The following is an 18146-nucleotide window of genomic DNA, read 5'->3' on the forward strand; positions in this document are numbered from 1 at the left end:
TGAAGTGCCAACTAACCGCAGGTATATAACTTGTACAGACAGTGAGAATGTGCGCCACATGTGTGATAACATATCTGAATCTGAGACTCATGCTCCAGGATGCATCCACTTGTGCATCCAAGCAAGTAAATGGTTTTTCCCTTTTAAAGGATAGGAAACAGAAAAAGCTGAGTGATGGTAGGAAGTGGTACAAAGGAAAGTCCTGAGATTTCTAGGAGATATGAGAGATATTCGATTATAGTAGATTGGGACTTTTTTAAAAGGTTAGGTAGTTTCACTGTTCTGTCTTTTGACCCCATTACAATTAATGGCCCATTTATTTTAATGTTTTTGTTTCTTTTTGACATACTAGCCAGCTGCATAAAGTAGTTTGACCTACAATACTTGGCTTAGTGGCAGGGGGTCTCTCATATAATCAGTACCCTTCATGTGCAGATACACGTGCAGTTTACCAGTCTGAGAAACCAGTTTAAAACATCTAGGGTGAAATCCTGGCCCCACTCAACTCAATGGCAAGACCACCATTGACTTCAAAAGAGACAGGATTTCACCCCTCCAGCCAACCATACTCCTAGTGTTGGAGTCCTATGTAATGAGGAAACCAATAGAGTTCTACAGCAATTTCATAGAAATTACTGTAGAAACCTCTAGCATTTCCTTTTTTGACCCATCCTATAAGTTTCTATAGCAGGGATATTGATTCTCTACTGAAGTCTATAGGATGGTTCTAAAAACTACTAGAAGACTATTGACTTGGATGCAGGAGAATTAAGCACAGACACAAGACTATAAGTAGAAGCTGCTCCTTTATTAACTTAAATAAACAGCTTAACCAAATAAACAACATCCACGCATCTACCCAGCAGTTGCTTTTCCAAGTGTCCCACAAAAAAAGGGGGTAGGGGTATCCTTAGCAGTCCCTCTAGAACTAAAGGGATATAACCCCATCCGCCAACCCCGCTGTCATCCTGATACCCATATCTCACGTGAGGCCTAAGGGACCAGGTAAGTGTCTCAAGTTGTGCAAGACACTGAATCTACATCCCTGCCCTAAAATAGAGGCCCAAATCCAGTGCTTGTCTGGCTCACTCACTCTTTGAATTAAATGGTCCCTAAACTGCCCCCTGCTAACTTGCAGTCTGCACTGAACTACATTGCCAAAAATTGCAACAGATTACCACCCCCCACCCCAAGACAGAGCTACTGAAGCAGTAGGAAGAGAGAAGAGTAAGAACTTTTACTGTCATTGCCAGGTCTGTCTCATGGAACCATTACTTCTAGACCCACACTGCACTCAAACAAGTCCCCAGCACATTGGGAGATCCAGCAGCCCCTCCCATCAAGATGATATAGACTGAGTGGATGGAGTAAAAAAGGTGTGCCAAAAATGGCAGCCCATGCCCAGGATGAGACTTAGGTAACCACAAGGGGTCGGGAGATCGATTAAGAACTCCATACCCTCCTCCAAAAAGCCAATAAAAGTTTGTGGAGGGGGAAGCACCACACCTGGCCTTATCCATTCTCATAAACCTCTTACATTCACACACAACCATGGAACACTCAGGAGCCTTATGGGGGAAGGGAAGGATGCTCAATGCTCAACAAGGGGCTAAGGGACTCTCCCCTAACCCCTGCCCTATCCAGCCCAAACCTCTCAAGTTATGGGAGGGATATTTCCTATTAATTTATATAGGACTTTTTTTTAAAGGTTAGATTCAGATCCCAAACTGGGACAACCCAGGCATAGAATCATAGAAATGTAGGGCTGGAACCAAGTTATCAAATCCAGCCCCCTGGGCTGAAGCAGGACCAAGTGAACCTTGACCATTCCTGGCTGTCCAACTTGTTCTTAAAAACAATCTTAATCCAATGATGGGAATTCAACCACCTCCCTTGGAAATCTATTCCAGATCTTAACTACATTTATAGTTAGAAAGTTTTTTCTAATATCTAACCTAAAGCTCCCTTGCCACAGATTATGCCCCTACCTCCAATGGACATGGAGAACAATTGATCCCCATCCTCTTTATAACAGCCCTTAACATATTTGAAGACTCTTATCAGGTCCCTCTTCAATCTTTTTTTCTCAAGACTAATCATCGCTTTTTTAAACCTTTTATCATTTTTGTTGCTCTCCTCTGGATTCTCTCCAATTTGTCCACATCTTTCTTGAAGTGTGGCACCAAGAACTGGACCAAACCTCCAACTGAGGCCTCACCAGTGCCAAGTAAAGAGGGACATTTACCTCCATTGTCTTACATGCAACACTCCTGTTAATACACTAAAAATTATTAGTCTTTATCACAACTACATCACATTGTTCACTCATTCAAGCTGTGATTCACCATAACCCCCAGATCCTTTTCAGCAGTACTACCGCGTAGCCAGTTATTTCTCATTTTATAATTGTTCATTTGATTATTCCTTCCTAATCATAGTAGTCTGCACTTATTGAATATTATCCTGTCGACTTCAGACCAATTCTCGAATTTGTCAAGGTCATTTTGAATACTAATCCTTTCCTCCAAAGTGCTTGCAACCCCTCCCTCTTACTGTCGTCTGCTTCACTCCATTATCTAAGTCATTTATGAAAATGACTAGTACTGGACCCAGCAATGACGCCTATAGAATCCACCAGTTATACCCTCCCAGTTTGACAACTGCTCTTTGAGTATGGTCTTTCAACCAGTTGTGCACCCACCTTACATTAATTTCATCTAGATCACATTTCCCTAGTTTGCTTATGAGAATGTCATGTGGGACTTTGTCAAAAGCCTTACTAAAATCAAGATATATTACGTCTACTGTTTCTCCCCATCTACTAGGCCACTAGCCCTGTCAAAGAAAGAAATTAGGCTGGTTTGGCATAATTTGTTCTTGATAAATCCATGCTTCCTTATAACTTTATTATCCTCTAGGTGCTTACAAATTGATTGCTTAATAATCTGTTCCAGTATCTTTCCAGGTATTGAAGTTAGGCTGACTGGTCTATAATTCCACGGGTCCTCTTTGTTCCCCTTTTTAAAGATAAGTACCCTGTTTGCCCTTCTCCAGTCCTTAGGGACGTCACCTATCCTCCATGTCTATCCATCCAAAGTAGCTTAATTCAATTTTATGCATGTCCTCTGTCTGTGGGATCTTCATTTTCACTTTACATATACTGTTTTTATGATTTTCTATATTAAAAAGAACAAGGCCTGTGCATTTCTATGCATGTTAGCAAATAAATTACAATCTTCTGGATGTATGCAATATGTACTGAATGTGGAATAGTGTACCCTAGGTACTCTTTATTTTAGAGTAACAAATGCTTGCTATTCTGACACCTGACAGACAATTGGCATACTCTTAGCTCATTGCAGCATCATGATTTTGTGGGTGATAAGGTTACAGTATGTTGCCCTCATGCACAAACATACATGACCAGTTTTCCACTAATTATATTAGCATAGCCAAAAGGTAGGGATAACATCATTCCTGTTGTCCTGTAAAATATTGCATCATCATTTATATGCAGACAGCTGGCACATGGATGTTAGCTAGATGCATACAAAATTCAAGTAATCACTTCAAGCCCTCTCAGGGACACAAGTATGCATAAGTGAAATTTCTGAAATGAAATTGTTTTAATACAGCATCCCTAGGTTTTTATGATCCTTGATCTTTTGTCAAGCTGAATGCATGAAGAAGTAAAATCAAAGCATGGTATAAATGCCAAGGTTATAAGGAATTAATTACATGAAACCATATCTCTTTTAGCTCTGATTCGTGCTGCAAGTCAGGGACATCATACAAAACAACAGAAAAGAGGGAGAATTGGAAAGCTGCCAAAATAATTTATTTGGGGAGGAAAATAATAAAAAAATATTTAACTATGATATCTTTGTAAAGTTACACACCTACTAGTCTGAGCAAGGCTCAGAAGCCAAGAATCCTGGATTCTATTCCTTCTACCACTGATTTGCTGTCTTGTATTCAGCAAGTTCTCTTCTTTGCCTCAGTTACCTCTCTTTGTAATGAGGATAATACCCAGCTAGCAGAAATGTCATGCAGATTGATTAGCACTTTTGAAACTGAAAAGTGCCTATTAGTTGAGAGTATAGATGAAGGGAATTCCTTGTTAGTATCCTTTCATCATGTTCACTGGCCACAAATTAAATTTACCAGATAGCTGCAACAGTTTGAGAGAATGTGTTTAGTTCTAAAGATTCCCTCATAATTTCACCCATTGGGAATCCATTCTTCATTTTCTGAGACACAAAAAAAGTGCTTTTGTAGAGCAGAAGAAGAATGGGAAGAGCTACTTCCATACATAAGAATCTTATTCTAGCCGCTTGGCCCTATTTTACAGCACTGCCATTGCACGGGACAGATACCTTTGGCAGGCGTCTGAGGCAGGAAACTGCCTTTAAGTTCTTTAGTTAATATTTGGCACCCTGTTGCAATATGCCAATTTCCTGAAATGGTTAAGAACTCAGTGCAGAATTCCCCCTTACCGTCACATCGAAATAGGCTTACCATGCCAAACTTAATTTTCAGTCATATCCTTCACAGTGCTTGGGAAGTCATGGAAATATGTGACACTGTAGTTGCCTCCTAGCACTGTTGATCAGCTCTGTGGAATTGCAAGGCAAAGTCTGAGCCAAGAGCACAAATGTGGCTATGCGGCATATAAACACTAACTGGATGGTATGGAGACCAGAGTTAAGATTATTTTTAGAAGATTTAATACCTCATTCTCAGTGAAATTCCACAGGGCATTGCTGAAAAAAAGAACAAAGTAAAATTAGACTCTAACCGGAGTCATTATTTCCTTTTTCAAATAAGCATATTTTTGCATTCTCCAGGGCAGCAGAGAGCAACCAACAGCTAATGCTAAATTTCTTATAAGAGTGTGATCAATAATTGAGCTGTAACTGTGATACGGTTTATACAGTGGGCTGGCTTAAAACTTGTTATTTGGTTATCTAAGGCAATTGACAATAGCTCATTATTTGCAGTATTCCCTATACGTCTACAGAATACTGAGATAGCTTTATCTACAAAATTATCTACTGTGACATTTTTATGCATGACCACTCTACTTTTACATAAATCAACTTCTATATCGAATTATATATTTATCAATTAATCTTTTTGATCAGTTTCTCTCTTTAAATATGTAGTGTAAAAATGGGCCCTGTGATACAAAGGCCTATTATCAGGAAACTAAAGTACCCCTTTGAGTTCTTCTCACTCATATGAATTATTGTTTATTTACCTCTTCCATTCGGTTTAATATGTATTTGGGAGCATAAAAGTAGCATTTAAATGATGTCTCTCAGGTACAATTCTCTTCTCCTTGTTAATTGCAGAAAACAGATTTGCTCAATATCAGAAACTGAAATAAGATCATGACATTCGGGGGATGGGGGGCTTTTTATGGTTTGTGAAACCTTCATTAAAGTTTCCGAAGACAGGGCCTTCAGTGGCTTGGGGAAAAGCAAAATCTTCACAGTGCTACTAGGGAACATCACCTGTAATTTATTCACTTTGAATGCTTTTTATGGTGCAGTTCAAGACAGATGCATGACATGATTCCAACATCCACAAACCTGAGGCATGAAGTAATTGAATCCATAACCAGAAGCTGGTAAATGGGTAGTCTTATGAGTTATGCTGTGTTACATGGAGAACAGCTTGCTTCACAATCATTATTTTGCAGTAGTGCAGAAATCATGTAATGAGGACTCCATGCTGTTAGGATTCTAACCCTTGATTGTTGGAACATTTCTGTCACATTAAAAAAATGACATATTGCCAGAAGACAGACAGAAAAGCTTGGCAGAGAGTAAAGCTACAGTTTACTTGCAATTTTCCTGCAAGTAAGTGGCTCACTAATAAGACTGTTAATAAGATGCGTTCTGCTATATAAGAGTAATGTAACAAAATACTTTGTTGCCAAAGGGCACTGTTACCATATTATTCTCTGAGCCAGAGACAATTCCTAAATTATTGCAAAATGTTAAAAATTTGCAGTTATTTGAATCAAAATATGGTCTTTAAAGTAGAAAAGGCAAAAGTTAAATGAAGATTCCAAGATATTGATTTCTCAGTTATACTTGAGGTGAGCACATTAAGGAAACAAATAAACATTAAAATTCAACACTGCTTTATTTAAAATCATGTACTGATGAAATGTAGTTCTCTGCAAGATGCTGCTCTAATTTCCATTCAAGCTACCACCAATCATTGCATTCATTAGATCAGGGAACTTGATTCTCTGTTTTTGATCATGCACTAGTACTTCAAGAATTGTTTAAGACTATTCTCACACACTTTTTTTTTGGTTAAGAAAAACAAGCTTCATATTCTCTGAAATGTGTGTGTGTGTGTCTCTCTCTCTCTCTCTCTCACACACACACACACACATCGCCCCCAACAATTTCAGAATCTATATAAAAAAACTTCAAAAGCTTGACTGACGATTTTGACTTTCACAGTTGGAAGTATATTTTATTCTGCTACTACACAGCATTTCTCAACAGTTCACTTTGTGTGTCCATGTGCCCTTTGGTTTTTAAAGGAAATGTACTGTATCCCATGAAAAAAAGCAAGGGCAGCTCCCTGCCTCTACTAAAAATATCTCCTTTTTTAACACACCAAGTGAAATTAATCAAGCCGACTCCGCTTTCTGCTGTGGCCACTGCTAAAGACAGATATATTCATGGCTTTTATTTTAAACTTCCCTAGATGAGATCATGTTAGACAGCTCTCTTTTTGATAGCACACGTGCTAGCAGACAGATAGGTTTGTGAAAATAATTTTTGTACAACACAATTAAACTGGTGTAAATTATCTCCAAGATTTTTAGCCTATTCTCAGTTTATTTTCTTGAGGAAGCAATGCATTTGGGAAGTGATATTGTGGTGCTTAAAAAAAATAACTAATCAGCGATGTACCCTAGGCCACCCTAAGAGAACATTGTAACTTTTTAATCATGAATACACCTGCAGTAGATGATAATTAGATGAAAAGTCACAAAACAATAAACAGGAAGTCTTCTGTACTGAGGTGGGGAGTGAGACGGAAGCAGCTTGCTTTGAAATAATTATTTTACTGAAGAGCAGAAATGGCATAATGAGAATTTCGTGCTGCCAGAAGCTGTAACCCTTGATTGTTGGAATACAGCTGTCACGTTAAAAATGGCACATTGCCTGTAGATTGGCAGAGTGCAGTAATCCTTGATCTCACATCTGTACTACGCTTAGCCAATTAAAACGACTCTTATTGCAAGGATGGGCCAAGGTTAGTGAAATTATTGAATAATAATAACTGTATCCACATTTTTCAAAGATCTACCCAAAACGTATTTTAAATTGTACCACACCTACTGACTAAGTGTATAATAGAGGTCTATAAAATCATGATTGATATGGAGAAAGTGCATAGGGGAGTGTTATTTACTCCTTCATGTAATACAGGAACTAGAGGTCACCCAATGAAATGAATAGGCAGCAGGTGTAAAATCAGCTAATGGAAGCACTTCACAAAATGCATGGCCAACCTGTAGAACTTGTTCCCATGGGATGTTGCGAAGACAAAAAGTATAAATGGGGTGAAAAAAGAACTAGGTAAATTCATGGAGGATACTGGCTATAAGCCAAGATGGTCAGGGACACAATGCCATGCTCCGGATGTCCCTTACATTCCAAGTGCCAAAAGCATCTGGCAGTGGTGACTCTCATACAGGATATTGGGCTAGATGAATGATTTGTCTGACCCAGTATGGCTATTCTTATGTTCTTATAACAAAGGAAGAAAAGTCAGACATGAAGGCTACTGCTCTGCCTTTAAAGAAAGGCTGTCACATCTTATAATCAATGCATAGTACCACACTTACTTTAACTGAAGAGTTCAGTATGACTCTACACATCATAGAATTAAGATAAAACAATCATTAATGCAAAACAAAGGAGATCACTCTGCACCGAGACCTGATTCAAGTATCCTTATTCAGGAAAACCCTTAAGCATATGTTTCACTTCAGCACTAACGTTCGAAGCAAAGCACACATTTCAGTGATTTCCTGGGGCCTGTATCTGTGCATGTTAGCCCTGGTCTACACTACGAGTTTAGGTCGAATATAGCAGCGTTAGATCGATTTAACCCTGCACCCATCCACACGACAAAGCCATTTTTGTCAACTTAAAGGGCTCTTAAAATCAATTTCTGTACTCCTCCCCGATGAGGGGATTAGCGCTGAAATCGACCCTGCTGGGTCGAATTTGGAGTAGCATGGACGCAATTCGACGGTATTGGCCTCCGGGAGCTATCCCAGAGTGCTTCATTGTGACAGCTCTGGACAGCATTCTCAACTCAGATACAATAGCTAGGTAGACAGGAAAAGCCCCGCAAACTTTTGAATTTCATTTCCTGTTTGGCCACCGTGGCAAGCTGATCAGCACAGGTGACCATGCAGAGCTCATCAGCACAGGTGACCATGGAGCCCCAGAATCGCAAAAGACCTCCAGCATGGATCGAACGGGAGGTACTGGATCTGATCGCTGTATGGGGAGATGAATCCGTGCTAACAGAACTCCGTTCTAAAAGACAAAATGATTAAGGGCAGCCAGACACCAGGGCAGTTAGAAGAGCGCAGCAGGGCGCGCTGTGCATCAGAGAAGCTTTAAAAACCAGTTTCATGACTGGCCAGACTACAGTGTGAAAGTTCTGTTTGTTTCTCCTTGATGAAAACCTGCCCCCTTGGTTCACTCTATTTCCCTGTAAGCCAACCGCCCTCCCCCTCCCCCCTTTGAAGCAGGTCAGCTGGGCATGAAGATGGGTGGAGTCAAGCCACTGCCCACATTCCACCCTTCCCAAACCACTCCCTGCCCACACGCATGGGATGGGAAAAAACAGCCCTTTAGAGGCATCTGTCCCGCTACTCTGTTGTCCACAATACTAATACCCTCCTGCTCATGTGTGTACCATGGATCATGATTTGATCCTAACATTTCCACTGGATCCTCTTCAAGATCCTGGATTTCACTGCAAGCCGTTGCGCCGAAGTTACAAATGAAGCAGATATGAGGCTTAACTTATAAAAGCAAATCAAAACCTACCTATCTTTTCCATTTGACACACTGCATTAAGGTTCCAAAACTTTCTGAGACACGTCACATTCAATATTGGTAGCAAATGCACACACTCTGCACACTCAACAGTATTACCTTCCACCGGAGAAAACCAGAAAACAACTAGCTGGCCTGTAAGAAGGAACAGAGGCAGTGAGGCATGTCAATGCCGCTAACAAGGACAGGGGCATTTAAAGGATAATACTTCATTAAATGTGGCGTATCACATATGGATGAAGAGTAAGTACCTCATGTTCTGCAGAAACAAATCCTAGCTGCTGATAATCTGATGGGGTCCCTGACTAAGGACCCTGTTGACTTCAGTGGGCATTGGATAGGGCTCGTACATCTCTACAGATAGATTTTATTGGTCCAGGCCATGTGTTTGTCTGCATATCCATTGCATCTGAAAAGAGGAAATGTGCACACACCGCTGTTTATGTGCACACTGTTTGTGTGCACAAACTGGATAGCTACATGTGATAATGCAGGGGTCAGCAACATTTGGCACGTGGCTCGCCAGGGTAAGCACCCTGGCGGGCCGGGCCAGTTTATTTACCTGCTGATGAGGCAGGTTCGGCCAATCGTGGCCCCCACTGGCCGCGGTTCGCTGTCCTGGGCCAATGGGGGTGGAGGGAAGCCACGGCCAGCACATCCCTCGCCCACGCCGCTTCTCGCCGCCCCCATTGGCCCGGGACGGCGAACCACGGCGAGTGGGGGCCGCGATCGGCCAAACCTGCCGTGTCAGCAGGTAAATAAACTGGCCCGGCTGCGTGCCAAACATTGCCAACCCCTGCACTAGATACTGCTAGTAATTGTTTCCACCACCAAGTTTCAGCAATTTAATGACAAAGGGAGTGAAAAATATCTCTGAAATGAGCACTGATGCAGGGCTCATGAAAAATGTATTAAATGCAAGCAAACACCTTGGGCCAAATTCTGCCCTGATGTAAGTGGGTGCAACTCCACTGACTTAAAAAAAAACTTAGGACCCAAAATTATCAGCAGGTGTTAAATGACAATTTCATTGAAGTCAATGGAGCTGTGCCAATTTACAGCAGGTGTGGATCTGCCCTTTGACTTTTAACAGATATGCATCCATTTTCACCAGGGCTGGATTTGGCCTATTGAGTGGAATAATGTTCTCCCCATTCCTATGACCTTCACTAGTACATACGTGCTCAAATTCCAGTTACTGGAAATACTGATATATTAAAATATTTTTTTCTTTCAACAACATGATTTATAGCATTAAATTCTGTATCGTGTACTGCTAAACAAAAGAAGTGTGATCAGTCATTAATTCAACATCCTGCTGTAAACAGGGCAGTACGGTGCACAGAGTACAAAGACAATGGTACCTTACAGCCTAAATGCCTACAGCCATTTATTGGGCAGGCTCTCAAACACCCGGAATTTTTAACAAATGTTTAAAATGTGACACACAGGGTAACTGATTAAAAATCTACGTAACCAAATTCTGTTATGCAATTTCTAGTCCTGTTGTTTTATTTATTACTTTTTGCCGAATTGTGAGCAGGGAAAATGTTTCAGAACTATCTGGGCAGCAAGAATGAATGAGGATGGGGAAAAAAAATAAAGACATTTTCAATACTTCATTATTAGGTTTTAGTGAAGAATTTAATAAGTTGAATTTTCCTATTAACACAATTGAGAATTTAATGAGTTTCTTAATTTATTACTTCAGTAAGCTTCTTCAATTTGAATTATAAAACTATAATACAAGCTGCACTCTAATTGCCTGAGTGTCTGAAGATGACAGTATGTTTAAGCTTTCACTTTAGCATCTAATCTAAATAAATTAATAAATAGCACAAAATCTCTGCAGTGATTCTTAGTGATGTAATAGAATGAATAGTTTCTGAGAGAAACAAAATTATATTATTAAAATAATGAAGCTTTATACTTACAGAGTACCTTTCAACAGAGGATCTCAAAGCACTTTGCAAATGTTAACTTTCATGACATCCCTGAGAGGTCATTAAGAATAATTATACCCATTTTACAGCTAATTGAAAACAAGGCTCAGCTGAATACCGTCATGAAAATTTAGAGACTGAGCCTGATCATGCAAGGTACTGATTGCTCTCAGCTCTACTGAAGGTTGTTGGGAGTTGAGAACACAAAGCACTTTAGAAGATTAGGCCTTTTACTTGCTGAATGCTTGTCTTCATGACATGGAGCTGTTTCATTCATTCGGCTGAATGACCCTCCATTCAAATCATCTCTTCCTACTCACTACAGCAGAAAGACCTCTTCAGCAGTCCTTGCATCCATTGGGGTTGAATGATTTGGCCAAAATTTCACCATGCTGGGTCATTGTGGGTTGGCAAGGGCATGACACTGGCCTTGTCGTCACTTAAAAAAACACTCTCCTTTAATCCGAGTTTACGAGGATTGCAACTCATTTTAGTTAAGACAAGACAATGTGTACATCAGTCAGCAGATCAAGTTAAAGACGATGGATGAGCCAAGTTTTAACTTAGCCCTGGTCTACGCTATGAGTTTAGGTTGAATTTAGCAGCGTTACATCGATTTAACCCTGCACCCATCCACACGATGAAGTTGTTTTTTTCGACTTAAAGGGCTCTTAAAATCAATTTCTGTACTCCTCCCCTGATGAAGGGATTAGCGCTGAAATCGACATCGCCGGGTCGAATTTGGGGTAGTGTGGACGCAATTCGACGGTATTGCCCTCCAGGAGCTATCCCAGAGTGCTCCATTGTGACAGCTCTGGACAGCACTTTGAACTCAGATGCACTAGCTAGGTACACAGTAAAAGCCCCGGGAACTTTTGAATTTCATTTCCTGTTTGGCCAGCGTGGTGAACTCAGCAGCACTCAGCAGCACAGGTGACCATGCAGTCCCCCCAGAATGTTTCTACGTTCACCCTATCATCTCCGTCCCTGAGGTTATCTCAGATTAGAAGACAAAAAACGCACTGGCGATGACATGTTTTCCGAGCTCATGCAGTCCTCCCGCACTGATATGGCACAGCGTAATGCATGGAGGCATTCAGTGGCAGAGGCCAGGAAAGAATTGCTGTGTGTGCTTAACTGCAAAAGTATCATGCCTTGCTAGCAATCCTGCCCAAGCCAGGTCGCTGTGTCAGCCTTGGGCGAGGACATGACCATTTTGTGAGCAGGAAGCCATAGATATAGGCATTGCATTAGGTAACTTCTGTAGCTAGAGAAAACATTCCTGTGCATTCAGCAAAGTCTGTGGTAAAAAAAGAGAAGCCCCATAGTGTAGTGGTTATCACATTCACCTAACACACAAAAGACCTGTAGTGTAGTGGTGATCATGTTCACCTAACGCATTAAATGTCACCAGTTCGAAACCGGGTGGAAATAGGTCACTGTTCCTTTTTCTGACTCCCCTCTTGCATTTTTAGTCTTAGAACAGACCGTGCTGTGAAATTTTAATTTGAATTATATCAATTATGAGTTAAATAATATGGAAGCTCTCTCTCAGTTATAGTCCCGGGTTCCTTACCCTTTCAGCTGCTCAGATAAATTAACATTTTTGTTAGGGGCGGGGGGGACATTTTCATGAAGCCTTTTATAGGGACTAATGCTATCTAGGACTCTGAAATAATCTTAACATGACCCATAGAGTGCAATCCTTCGTTCTGGATTTGTCATTCCACAAGTTGAACTCTCCTTACTACTGTCCAGGCTTCATGAAACATGGGAGCAAGGGGTAGGCTGGGGTAGGTGCGACCGCGCGGTAATGCCGGCTGGAAGAGCAGCCTGAGGCAGAAGCCTCCAGCTCGCATGATATTCCAGGCAGGACTGAATCTCCATGAGACGAAACTTAAAGAAGAGAATGATCTGGAGTCACTCCCATTCGGTGCTCTAAGAGGAGGATAGCCATGTCTGTCCAGGCACCCCTGATCGACCTCACGGAGGTCTGCCAGCTGAGCGGGGCTGAGCAGGACCCCGGCTGGCTGGAGCCGGCGGACGGAGCCCCAGACCGGCAGCGAGCTGAACCGCTCACCCTGCTGCCGGTCTGGGGCTCCGTCCGCCGACCCGCTCAGCCCACTGCCTGCCTGGGGTTCCGATCATCCAAGCAGACAGCGGGCTGAGTGGGTCCAGTGGACGGAGACCCTGGAAAAAAGGCGCAAAACGATTGTCTGCCGTTTGGGCTGACGACATGTACCGAGAACCACCCGCGACAAAGTTTTTGCCCCATCAGGCATTGGGAGCTCAACCCAGAATTCCAATGGGCAGTGGAGCAGTTACCCACAGTGCAACGCTCTGAAAGTTGACGCTAGCCTCAGTACTGTGGATGCACTCCGCCGACTTAATAGTCTTAATGATATTATGTGGGGGGAGACACAATCGACTGTATAAAATCGATTTCTAAAAAATCAACTTCTATAAATTCGACCTAATTTCGTAGTGTAGACATACCCTTAGCCTGCTAACTTGTGTGAAAACTACAAGGTGCCTTGCCTTTACTAGGATTGTAACTCATTTTAGTTAACCTGAATTCAGAACACACTGGTTTTGGTAGTGAAGACAAGGCCACTGTTAGCCATATTTACCTTCTTGCTGGCTTTAGCACCAACATCACCATGGGCTTAGGGTTGATTTTTTTTTGTCATGCCTGTTTGGTCCCTCTTGACTTGCAGTGGGTGGGGTCAGTAGCAAACTCAAGTTCAATTTCAGTAGCAAGCTCAAGTTCATTTCATGAACACTCTACTCTTCAGCAACTTATTTGATACCTATATAAACCTTATGGGTTTGCAGTATGGGGTTGGAAGTCTTAAAAAAAAATATTTCTGGTCCTTCTGTTTGTGCTTAGAAATATTGCCAGGTTCATTTTGCTACTTGGCCAAACCCGTCGGTAGCCTTTGAAAATATAACATCCATTTCACAGTTTATTCATGATGACAGTTGGTTCCTGCCTTAGACTGCTATCCATCCAGCTCAGGCATTTCTCTACAGAATGCTACACCGTTGTATCTAAGTGCTCTACCGGACTTAGAAAAACAAATTTTGATAAACTGACTACAGCAAAGTCCGTCCATTTTGCTGCAAGTGTGGCTTCTGGTTTTCACAGACCAGCTTTCCCACTCTAAGATGGGAGGAGGATGTTATTTGTGAAGAGTGGCCTTTGGGGAACACTGGCTTTCCCCCAATTCCCACCTTCCTCCAAAGAAGTAGTATGGGGGGGGAGGGGAGAGGGAATGAGAGAGAGAAGCTGCAGAGTTTAGCAGTGCCAATTGTCACTGCCTGGAGTCATCAGTGATATGGGATTATGAGAGACACTAGCTGAAAGGTTAAGGATTTATCTAGAACATCTGAAATCAATATTAAACCAAAATTTATAGTAATGTAGGTGATGAAAAATCATATTTACTGAATTAGCTGCTGTGATGTAAGGAAGCAGACAGGGACGCTTTGTTCCTTTTCCATGAGTTGGCAGTGGCCTCCACCATTGGTCACCATGAGGCATGCACATCTGCCCACTTAACATTTCTATTTTGCTTGGTGGAAAACCTGAAGCTTGCAGGAAATTACATTTGGCAAAATAGGTCTGGGTGAGTGGGGCACCTTGGAAACTGGTTCAAAGGATTCTAGGGTTTGTCCGTGTGAAACAGGCTGTCACTGCATATGGTTCACGGGTTGAATAAAGATGAGACTCCACCTGCACATACTTTTACAAGAGATCATAAAGATAGTTTTATGGGTTTGAAGAGCCATCATCAGCATTTTCCATTGTATATCTTATAGCATGCTTTAAGAAGAGTTATAGACCTGTAAATATCAAACAAATAAATAATGGGCTGTGACTCTTGAGTGAAAATGTTACAAGACTTACATCTTCATGTCTGTGTTGTGACATGGGCAATTCTTACAACAAAACATCTGTATCCAGGTTAACAGAAGTAACAATAAGTGCAATGTAAACTTTCCTTTAGAAACCAGACCATACAAAACATGAAGAGGGAAGGAGGGTTCAGGTTTCTTTACAGACTCTGAATGGCGCCTAGGAATTGTGTGAGAGTCTTAAAGGTACACTATCAAATTAAAAAATACATTCTGTCAGTAACTACATTTATTTATGTTATAGATAATACTTTAGATGCAAAAGTGAAAGAATGATACAAAATCTAGATGGTCACTATTTATACTCTGTGTTTACTTTTTTCATTTCTCTTACCTTGGACAATAAAAAATATCAGTGAAGTCCTTTTCCGTTTTGTTCAAATTCTATTTCCCACTGAGGAGCTCAGTGCTGTACTGTGTGGGTTTCCTAGACTCAGACTTTAAGGCCAAAAGGGACCATCTTGATCATCTAGTCTGACCTCCAGTTTCACACTTCAGGAGAAAAATTGTTTAAACACCAAGCAGTCTTAAATTTTACAAAATGTTTTTAAAATATTAAATTTGCCAAATTAAATTGGCAGTGCCCTTTAAGTACACTAATGGATACCATATTTCATTGGCAGCTCAGTATTCCCTTCAATAAAATAAAAGGTTTCTATATGGAACAGCAGGTTTTTCTTAATAGTTTGGACCTGTAGCAGGCAATTTGGTGAATAAAAATCACTTGATTCTCTAAAACACTCATATTGAAGGAAATATACCAGACTGTATATCAAATTGAAACAAAGGATGGGGTTCATCAATTGATCCAGGGTTGTTTTGTTACTTTTGTCAAGTATTAAGGAATCTTCTGATTCACTATCACAGAATCATAGAACCATAGGGCTAGAAAGGACTGCAAGGGTCATCCAGTCTAAAACCCTGCCAACATGCAGGATTTGTTGTGTCTAATCCATCAAGGCAGATGGCTATCTAGCCTCTTTTTGAAAATCTCCAGTGAAGGAGATTCCATGACTTCCCTAGGCAGTATGTTCCATTGTCCTACTGTTCTTACAATTAGGAAGTTTTTCCTGAGATTTAATCTAAATATGCTATGCTGTAGTTTGAACCCATTGCCTCTTGTCCTGCCCTATGTGGCAAGAGAGAACAATTTTTTTCCATCTTTTTTTTTATGGCAGCCTTTCAAGTATTTGAAGACCACTATCATGCCCCCACTTAATCTCCTCTTTTCCAAATTAAACATACCCAGTTCCTTCAGCCTTTGCTCAGATAGCTTGCATTCCATCCCTTGGATCATTCTGGTTGCTTGCCTCTGGATCCTTTCCAGTTTCTCTACATCCTTTCTATCAAGCGAATTAGGGATCAGAAACCCTAGCTGTGTTTCTAGGCGGCAGAAGTCCCTAGTTGTATTTCTAATTATGTGAAGGTTTGTTGGTTATACAAAGCCTTATGCAAATAAGGGAAGGCAGAAAATGTTCAGAACATCAGAAATCCTAATAAGGATTTCTACCTTCTCAAAATGTTCCAGTATATTCATTTTAGCTGCTATGATACCTTTAGGGTGTTGGTAGAGAAGAAAGAAGACCCTCAAAAGAAGAACCAGGTAGTGTTCTATGGGGACAAATGATGCATAGGAATTCAGAATAATTCCTTGCTGGAGGCTAATAAAGGTAGATCACTTAAACAAAGATATTAGACAGATTGATTAAGATTGCAGAGATCCAAAACTAACATGCAGGAACTTTGTCTTATCTGATGGGTGGAAGTGAAATCACCACTCACCATTTCAGCAGCTAGTTCATTTTAAGCAGTTATTCTGGAAGGGTTTAAGAGCGTACAAGTAGAAGCCAATACTTCAAAAATATTCAGAAGCTGATTTGATTACTGGACATCTAATTTACCCAGTAAAGTGCTTAGGAACACTATGTAAACCCAAAAAATAGATTAATCAGAAATCAATCTAACGGCACCTGTTTAAACTGTTGTGTACCTAACTTGTATACACACAAGTCTGGCTTGTGCAAGGTATTTAGCCATAGCATGCAAAACTTGATTTGAGTGCCTATATATAGCAACGTGTCTGAAAAGTATAGGCATGATTTCAGAAAACCAGAATCAGTCACTTAAATAATATTAGGCTTATTTATCTTCTGAAGTCATTCAGCCCAAACAACAATGTGAAAATCTCTATATTCCAGAGCCAGCAACTACCTTGCACATAGAACTCCCACTGCGATCAATGGAAATTTTGAGTGAGGCCCAACTGCATAATAAGCTCCAGCATTCTATAGAGTGTTTGCATATGACTGGAACATAACGAGCTGGGGCTCAAGCCTCAAATTCTTACTCTTTTTCTACCTCCTTAGGCAAAATTCCATTCAGGATTTAGCCCTGTGTGACCAAAGAGAGAGACTGCACAGCTAAAAACATCGGCTCATAGTAAATGGAAACAAACTCAAAATATCAAATTAGTGTGCAATGCATGAATATTGGCAGAAATGGCCATGTCAACAGAGAATCTGACCACCAATCTTAGATAAAAAGGCTAAATATAAACCATGTAAGAACCCCTAAGGGAGCGAGAGTGACATGCCTCAGGCCATAAACCAACCTCAATCTGAAAGCATTTAGGAAGAAATTATGGAATTTCCTACACATTCTTCCAAAGGCCTTGCCACTCTCAGAGATGGGATACTGGACTAGATGGATCATTGGTGTGATTTGGCATGGCAACATCTGTGTTCTTATTAAGCAATTAATACCCAACCCCCCGCTTTGAGGAAGGCAAATGTTACCCCCTTTTCACAGAGAGGTTCAATGGGTTGCCCGATACACATGGTGAGATGGTCTCCCTGAGCTCATGGCTTTATACCACAAAGGGTTTCAAACCTACTAGCCTTCAAAACTTTTGAAAATTTAGCCCACTAAAAATAGAAAAAGGTGAGACATGAAAACAGTTTGTGGTAAGAAGATATTTTTGCAACATTTTTAGCCTCTTATCAAAAGCAGTTGTCTAAGAACTCACAATTATTCCTTCTATTACTTTGCTTCAGGAAGGAAAACTCAGACCAGAAAAATGCTGCTTTCTGATTTAATTTTGGAGACCTGTATAGATACATTCAGGGCCGCCAAGAGTGGGTTCAGGCCAGCGAGGGCGGACCGGCTAAACAGG

At 40.9% G+C, this 18146-nt stretch overlaps 1 protein-coding gene and 1 long non-coding RNA gene across 8 annotated transcripts in view; one reads left to right on the forward strand and one right to left on the reverse strand.

Annotated features, from left to right (window-relative positions):
- CHST8 (carbohydrate sulfotransferase 8) overlaps window positions 1-18146 on the forward strand; it is a 278075-nt gene that overhangs the window by 227902 nt on the left and 32027 nt on the right. The gene's annotated exons all lie outside the window — the stretch shown is intronic.
- LOC135975623 (uncharacterized) overlaps window positions 1-18146 on the reverse strand; it is a 116229-nt gene that overhangs the window by 29024 nt on the left and 69059 nt on the right. The window lies entirely within an intron of this gene.

Source organism: Chrysemys picta, chromosome 14, assembly GCF_011386835.1.
Source record: "Chrysemys picta bellii isolate R12L10 chromosome 14, ASM1138683v2, whole genome shotgun sequence".
NCBI classification, from domain to species: Eukaryota; Metazoa; Chordata; order Testudines; family Emydidae; genus Chrysemys; species Chrysemys picta.